Source organism: Podarcis vaucheri (assembly GCF_965113315.1).
Source record: "Podarcis vaucheri genome assembly, chromosome: 5".
Lineage (NCBI taxonomy): Eukaryota > Metazoa > Chordata > Lepidosauria > Squamata > Lacertidae > Podarcis > Podarcis vaucheri.
The window spans coordinates 40,251,179-40,258,799 of NC_138763.1; positions in this window are offsets into that span (position 1 = coordinate 40,251,179).

Here is a 7,621-nt window from a genome sequence, read left to right on the forward strand (position 1 = left end):
TCAGGATCCTTTGGCGGCAGCGGCAAATGTGCTTTAAATGTTTGTGCAGGTAACTATAGACAACAAGGAATTCCATGCAGGTGAATGAGAATGTTTGTGTAGGTGTAAGAGACACCTCTGTTCTGCTCCACCAGTCCATTGCCACCCCCCTCTGCTATCTCTTCTCCAACACAAAAATTAAGCTAGGATTGCCCCTCACAGAACTACAATGCCCAGAGTCAGAGCCACCCCACGTATGAGGCAAGTTGAGATGACTGCCTTGGGTGGCAAGATCCACAGGACCAGATCTGGCTTCTAATGAATGCATCACCCGCTGCAACACGTTCCTTGGGGGCTGGATCTGCTGCCTCCCCCCCCTCCAGTGGCCTCTTGGTGAATGGGAGGTGTTGCTCATCTCCTCCCACCCCAGGGAGGAAATGGCAAGGGCTGCCCTCTGGGGTCTTCTGGGGCCTGCATCCTTCCAGCATGATTCAGAGCCCCACCCCATGGCATTTGATTCCCACTTTAACAGTTGGGTTAGGGTGATTTGATTCTCACCTTATTCCCAATGTAGAACTTTATCCCCCCACCCTTCTTCCTTATGTAAAATCTCCTCTTCCCCTTCCTTCCTTGGTGGGGGAGGCGCCATTTTGTGGTCCTCCTCAGGTGCCAAAATGTCTTGAGCCAGACCTGCAGAACATCAATGCCTGGGAACTCTGGGAATTGTAGCTCTGCAGGGGGAATAGAGGCCTCCTAATAACTCTCGGTAAGGGACGCGGGTGGCGCTGTGGGTTAAACCACAGAGCCTAGGACTTGCCAATCAGAAAGTTGGCAGTTCGAATCCCCGTGATGGGGTGAGCTCCCATTGCTCGGTCCCTGCTCCTGCCAACCTAGCAGTTTGAAAGCACATCAAATTGCAAGTAGTTAAAAAGTACCACTCCGGCGGGAAGGAAAACGGCATTTCCGTGCGCTGCTCTGGTTCTCCAGAAGCAGCTTAGTCATGCTGGCCACATGCCCCGGAACCTGTATGCCGGCTCCCTTGGCTAATAAAGCGAGATGAGCGCCACAACCCCAGAGTCGGTCACGACTGGACCTAATGGTCAGAAGTCCCTTTACCTTTAGTAACTCTCAGCACCATTTACAAGCTATACTTCCCAGGATTCTTTGAGGAAGCCATGACTTGTTTAAAATGGTACCGTACTGCTTTAAATGTGTGGTGCAAATGGGGCCTAAGAGCTGCGCTCCTTTTTATGGTCCAAGGCATCTAGACATGCCCTCTTCCAAGATACTATAACAAGTTATAAGAGATTCTTTCCCAATTGACATCAACATGTCATGGCTCCTGGAGACCTCCGAGGATACCTAGTTCTCACGGGGATGGGCTTTCACACATACACACACACGCCCTATTTTTTGCATACATTTTGCCTCACCTGTGCATGCGGCTACCTTTTCAGTGTGGTTCAAATCGCCTTGACACTTAGTTTGCTGTTAGAAGGAAGGATTCCCAAGTCTTGCCCTTAGCTGGGGACTGTGGTTGTGAAATGTTTTGTTTCAGGGGTTTCAGGTTGCCTTCAGACCACAGCAACAGATCCCAAGTCATCCAGATGTAGCCGGATGAACATTTGTCACTCTCTTATCAGCCACAGCTATTCGCCAGGCAGCTCCAGCTTCTCCGAGTGAAAGCAGGGATAGTTCTGAGGTGCCCTGCCACAGCCAGACCCCCTGTAATTGCACAGCAACAGCAGGCTGCTGTTGGGCTGTACTTTGAGTAATCGCCTTAATCCCACTGCAAAGTGCCAGTAATTGCTAGTGTGGTTCTTCTCCCTAACAACATTCAAACTCCACAAGCCTTGAAGGTATCTCTAGGCTGCTTTGCCGTTTTACCCCTAGCAAGTACTGGCTGGCACAATAGCCAATCTTTCAGACGACGGCTTGCTCACGTATTGTTTTCTACAGCACCATAACTATAAGATCAAGGGCAAGCTACCCATTCCATGCAAATATAGGCAATAAAAGCCCAGGGATTCCTTTTTGTAGGCAAAGTGTCTTGGAGAGCGAGAGATTTGCAGCGGAGAAGCAGTAGTGGAAAGGGATGTTCCTTCTTTTTGCCATTTTCCCACTGTAACTGCCTTCATGGGGCTTCAAATGCATGTGTCCTTCTCTGCTGCAAGCTTCCCGCTCCAAGAGTCGCTTTGTCTGGAACAACTAGTTAATAGGGTTTTTATTATGCGTGTAAACTGTTGAGCTTGGGCCTTAGGATGTATAATTAAAAGTTGTATATTTTCACCTTGGTAAATGATGGCATTTGCCTAGGATCCAGAAAGATGGTTAGACACTTACATGGTACTTGTGCCAACACATTGTCTGATGCCTTTTCTTTCTTTTTAAATCCAGATCCCTTTGAATCACTGACCTGCATCCATGCCCTCTCACCAATTGCTTTTTAAACTCCCCTTGGTTTTAAAAGCTGATTGCTCATGCAGTACAGGGCCCAACTGCTAAAGGAGGCTGCCACACATTCAAAGTGCCATTGTGTTCACAGAATACTACTACTAATAGTACCAGTACTACTACTAGTAGTAGTAATTTATTATTTATACCCCGTCCATCTGGCTTGGTTTCCCCAGCCATTCTGGGCGGCTCCCAACAAAATATTAAAAACATGATAAAACATCAAACATTAAAAACTTCCCTAAACAGGGCTGCCTTCAGATATCTTCTAAAAGTCAGATAGTTGTTTATTTTACATTTGCTTTGATACTGGCCATTGCCATTTATATGTTACACAAGCAGTTCTGAACAAGCATTGGCACTCCCATTTTCAGCCACAGAATATAAATATGTAAACACAGCAAACTTTTATTATCTTTTTCGTCTGATATTTGCTTCTGTTGAAATGCACCTGAAGAATCATCTAATGGCTGCTTTACACTTTTATAATGTGCCCATAAAATGCATGTGTGTGTGTGTGTGTGTGTGTGTGTGTATACAGTATATGTAAATGCCATACATGAACACAACGAAGATATCTTCGCAATCACATTTTTCTCCACTGCAAATAGAAGGTGCAGGAAGGGGTCCAATTCTGATTGGGCTGTGGCAGCAGCAAAGGGCTAAATTTCCCTATCCCCACCACAATCATAGAATTGTAGAGTTGGAAGGGACCCTGAGGCTCATCTAGTCCAGCCCCCTGCAATGATTCTAATCCAGTTCACTCCATGTATTGTTAAAGGGAATCAGCTACATTATGAAAGTCATATATAGCTCAGCTGTAGGACTCCAGACACGGTTGCATGATAGCCAGTTCTCAGAGGCTCAGGGCTGTGTCTGATATGCCCTCCATTCCAAATCCATCGAGTTGAAACACTATTCTTTTGCATATAACATTTTAGCCATTCTATTATAGAGTCTGAAGACATTTTCACAGCTGCGAAACGTCTTAAGCTTTTGATTCCCTCGCTCACCATATACGCCACATAAGAATCACCTTTGCACAGGTAATACAGGTTTTATATTCATGATGCAGGCTAATTTAAGCCAAAACCAATTTAAGTCACCCTTGTGAAATGCTCCAATTCATGCTGCTGGTCTCATACTCTTGCAATCCCATTAAAAGTTCTTCTAGCTCTGTGAATGTTCAAGGCCAGCAACCAGAAATTAATCTCAAGGAATAGGGGACAATCTGTTCCTGGAGAGCAGAGCATGTTTCCATGCTGACTGGACTGGTTGACTCTTGCATTCTTTCCATGTTTCTTATAGTTTAGGCATAGATGATTATTTCATTTCCGGAACGATTTTTTCATTTAGACAAACTGTAGGCACCACCAAGTGGCCGAAGGAGTGAAAAGCAACGCTTTTGCAGGATTTTACATGGATCGGCTTTAGATTTAACGCTTTCCTTCTGGCGCTATCCTGGGTACCAGCCTGAGGCCACAAGAGACAGTACTTCCATTGAAACCAATCGTTCTCATTTGGGTTCGTCCAAATTTTAATGAATGTTGTAATCTCTAAATATGCACACACCGTTCTATTTGCTGTTTTCACTACTGCTGTTTTAATGATTGGAATGTTAATGCTGTAGCATTTGTTGTAACCCATCTTGAGAGGATATAAACTCCAAAAGGCAGGCTATGAAGCAAGTTTAATTCCAAATCTACTGGAATTGCAATGTCATTTTCTTTGGCATTGAGAGCTTTAACCACACGTTGAGGGTTCAGCTGGCGTGGACAGTTGGTGTCAAAGGTGTGATGCCTGCATAACAAAGCAGCTCTCTTCCCAGCACAGAGAGCTCCAATGCAGCAACACCTGGTGATGCCTCAATGGAACATGTGGCAGTGGATGTGCTAGGACCCAACTGCTACATCTTGGTTTCCATGGATTATTTCACACAGTGGTCAGAGGCGTCTGCTATTAAAAAAACAGGAAGCTGTGATAGTGGCAAATGCCTTGGGTGACCATTTTCTTTTTCTGATTTTCAAGTGCTGGGGGAATTGCACTCTGATCAACACAGGAACTGTGAGTCAAGGGTGTTCCAGAAAGTGGGTGAAATTCTAGGCATCCACAATACCCAGAATACCAAGCTAGGCCTCAGTCGGATGGCATGGTTAAACCACATGTTGGGGATAGAACTGGCAACGTTTGTCCAGCAGCACCAAAGGGATTCGGATGAGCATATTCCACTCCTTCTGAGGGTGTACAGGACAGCAGTAAATGAAAGCACCCTAGAGTATGATCGGAGGTTGAACTAGGTGACTATAATGTTTATAATGTTTGTTGTGGAATTATTCTATGACAGCTTAGACCAGGGGTCAGCAACCTTTTCAGCTGTGGGCTGATCCACTGTTCCTCAGACCATGTGGTACTTTGAAAAAAAATATGAACAAATTCCTATGCCCCACAAATAACCCAGAGATGCATTTTAAATAAAAGGACATATTCATGTTAAAACACGCTGATTCCTGGACCATCCGCGGACCGGATTGAGAAGGCGATTGGGCCGCATCCAGCCCCCGGGCCTTAGTTTGCCTACCCCTGGCTTAGACATAAACCTTCCTCTCAAAGAGAAGTGGCAAAGGGACAAGAAAATAAAAGGACTACTTGTGAGACATAATATAGAGATATAATGAGCTGTAAGAGCATAGATTTCAGTTCCTGGACGGGGCCAAAGGACCATGAATTGAGGGACATAGAAGTCAGCTGGCTGGTTACAGTGGTGGCTGGGGCCTATGGATAGGGTGCTAACTCCTCAGTAACGTATGAACTGTCAGCAGCTCATGGTGTGAGATTTAACTGGATCTCTTTTGCTCATGCCTTAACTGTGAAGCGGGACCCTGCCAAGAAAACTGAAAGTAACAAACAAAGCAAAAAACTAAGACAGGTGTCAATTGCAGTGCATGTAGTAACTTTAAAGCTAGCATGCCAGCTAGATTGTAGAACACGCATATTTCTTTCAACATGCTGATAATCACGAAGTGAGAACTGGGCCAAACACAAGAAGGCAGTAAGAATCCAGAGATCAGCCCTGCCCTCCAGCGTCAACTGTTTTATGTGGTTCCAACATATTTAATACAGCAGGGTTTTTTTCAAAGAAGTGGGGTAAGGGATGGAAGACATGATTAATCTCTCCCTTGCCTGTGTGTGTGTCTTGTGTGTCCTAGCACAGCCCTTGCTGCCAGGGGAGAGGCATTTGTTTGCATCCTTTCCAACTACAAAGCCTAAAGCAAACAATCTAAGCAGAAAGGTGAAAATTGTAGATTAAAAAGCTACTTGCATGTATTTAATAGTAACACCTTAAAAAAAAAAATTTCGTAACATCTGCCGAGGAACAAGTTTTACAGTAATTGTTTGTTAGAGGAAAGAAAAGGTACACCAATTAGAAATGTCGCCAGGAGCTAGGGATGCAGAGCCTGCTAACACACACATATCCTTGTCAAAAGAATAGAGGACAAAATTTATTCTTACACTGGCACTAATAAGATTTGAGAGCAGCGGCCTTTCGAAGCACTACGTTGCAGTCTTCTCCCAAAGCTGCAGTTCTAAACCACCATATTTTGGAGCAAAAAAAAAAAAAAAGCTTTAGACCTGGTTGCAATTTCCTCATGGCTTCTTCCGACAGCAGTCTAATCATCTCTAAATTTCGTACACATGGAGGCAGCTGAATCACACACGATAATGTGTTCCCTTCATTGCCAGCACACCAAGAGGCTCAAGTGTTCCCAATTAAGTTATGCAAGCTCATCCATCTACAATGTAAGTTAAAGACATGTGCTCATTTCCCCTCGTAGTGAAATAGTACATATGCATTGGGCATTAGTTCAAGAAGCTAAAAAAAATGCTTCATGCCTTGCCACAAAAAGCAGGTGCTTGCTAAAGACCTGTCGCTACCTAGTTTTCCCACCATAGGTACCTGCACAAGTATTTAGGCCACTGTATGAAAACAGAAGACTGTTAATGCTGGATCATAGTGTGGTGTAGTGGTTAAGAGCGGTAGACTCGTAATCTGGTGAACCGGGTTTGCTTCCCCGCTCCGCCACATGCAGCTGCTGGGTGACCTTGGGCTAGTCACACTTCTCTGAAGTCTCTCAGCTCCACTCACCTCACAGAGTGTTTGTTGTGGGGGAGGAAGGGAAAGGAGAATATTAGCCGCTTTGAGACTCCTTTGGGTAGTGATAAAGCGGGATATCAAATCCAAACTCTTCTTCAGATCTGTCTTCAACAGTTGTCAGCCAGCACAGCTGATAATTATATCTGAGTATTTCTGTTGTGAACTCAGTGTATGTATGTGTATGGCTGAGAAGAACTGTAGCTGCTGGGTGGTTAAGTTGAGGCCCCCCAGATATTGTTGAACCCCAACTCCCATCTGTCCCAGCCAACACGACCAATGGTCAGAGATGAAGGGAACTGGAGTCCAACAATATCTGGAGAGCGAGAGGTTCCCCACCCCTGTGGTAGACAGTTAACCCCCCTGCCTGTAAACACTTGCCCATCAAATCCCAGATGAAACAGAAGATCACTGAGGTTCTTTCTTTACAAACTGGTATGTATCTGCCCTGCTGTTTCTAGGTAAATGTGCTTCAGTGAGGGTGGGTCACACGTGGAGCAAAAAAATACACTGTATGTCTCTTGCTGGTTCAAGCCCACCCAAGGATGATTGTGGGCAGCATTCCTGCATTGCAGGGGGTTGGACTAGATGACCCTGGGTGTCCCTTCCAACTCTACAATTCATTTTCTACAATCTGTAAGACCCCCACATTCTCTCATGGTCGCATTGAATCTGAGGTAAATACACTCTCTTCTACATGTAGTATGTGTTAAAGTAGGACATCTCCCAAAAACAGCAGTACAGGTGATTTTGTACTTTAAGGAAAATATGCATTTATTTTCATTGACAATATTCGTGTCCAATATAAAACAATGTGTTTAAATACACTTGAATACTGTGTAAGACCAGGACAGCTTTCCCATATGTAATCACCATTAAACAAAGAGCACCTTCTTTCCATGCTGCTGTCTTGCTGGACTCGTCAAACTAAATTACAACTTGTAGAATAAATAAAAACCTCTCATTTGCCATGAAAACCACCACTTGTAGATGTTGTTTCGGAAAAATACTACTACTTCCACCCTCCCCTAATCCATG